This window comes from Silene latifolia, chromosome 11 (genome assembly GCF_048544455.1).
Source record: "Silene latifolia isolate original U9 population chromosome 11, ASM4854445v1, whole genome shotgun sequence".
Classification (NCBI taxonomy): Eukaryota; Viridiplantae; Streptophyta; class Magnoliopsida; order Caryophyllales; family Caryophyllaceae; genus Silene; species Silene latifolia.
The window spans coordinates 49,636,631-49,638,059 of NC_133536.1; positions in this window are offsets into that span (position 1 = coordinate 49,636,631).

Genomic DNA, 1,429 nt, shown 5'->3' on the forward strand with positions numbered 1-1,429 from the left:
GGGTCCCGGAGCCGAGTCGGTCAAGACTTTACAACACCTACAATCGACTTAATTCTTCCTAATAAACTATATGCATGGTCTAATAAGCTTTGAGTTAATTTATGTCTTACAAGTCTTGTTGAAAGGATAAGAGAAACATGCTAGGTTGTCAATCAAGCATTTCATCAAACATGACATGTGCATAAGTTGGAAAAAACAATAAGCAAGCATTCATATGAACTCATTAAGCATAAATCTTCCCCATGATTAACTCTCCTAATCCCCCACTAATCCTTAGTTAAGAAACTACTCACTCATTATCATGGAAAACATGTTAACAATGGTGTCAATCATCTTCACAAGTATAAACATGATAGAAGAGTAAAACAATAAGCAATAAAGTAAAGAGTAAATGAATTATACCAATCTTAAGATGAACAAATGGAAAGGAAAGAATAATAGAAGAGAACTTGATTGATTGATGAAGAGTTGTCAATTCTCCAAATAATAACCCAATAATCTTCAATTACCCAATAAGAAATCTTGAACAATAATTAAGGAAGGATTAAAGTGCAATATGTGAAATGATTAAGAATAATCTATTCTAATCTCCTCCTAATCTAATATAAGAAAGCTTAATCTCTTGATTATTATAAATGGAGTATATATAGTATTACAAGGATTAGGTTAACTAAGGGTTTAAATGACGGTTAGGCCCTTTAATTAAATTTAGCGCTTTGCAAGTCCTTAAGGAGCCCCATGACTCCCCATTTCGAAAACAATCTTCCTGCCGAACAATCTGCTCGTCCTGGTTTAGGGACGCCTGGGCTAAGTCTTGGGACGCCCGTCCTGACGGTCAGCTTGTCTATTTGTGCTTGGATTGTAAAACAGACGTCATTTCGTCATCCGGACTCCTATTAGAGTGATTCAAAAGCCAAGATCACTTGATTTTTCAACGCCGTTTCATCTATCATAGTTTCAGAGCCAAAAAGCAACTGTTGTTTTGGTTCCAAGCAATTTCCTCTTGTAATGGCTCCCTTCTCGTCATCCTTGATCAACAACTTGTGGGGATTGATTCTTGGGTCATGGGGGGTTGTTCTTTATTACCCTAAAACTTGATTATTGAACTATGACCTTTAGCCTTGGTCTCCTCTTCGATGCTTGGTCATTGGATGTTATCAATTTAGCTCCTTTTCACTCCGTTTAGGCAAGGTTAGTGCTCATCTCCTACCAAGGACATCAAACCTCATAGAACATGCATAATAAGAAGCTAATGAGAAGAAACGACCCTAATACACACTCAAAAGCATAGGAAAAAGGCTAAATAGGGGACTAAATGTGCGTAAATACGAGTCACATCAAATATCCCCAAACCGAACCTTTGCTCGTCCCAAGTAAAGAGCAGGCCCGTCTAGCCCATAGCGCTCTATGGGCACTTGCACCGGGCCTC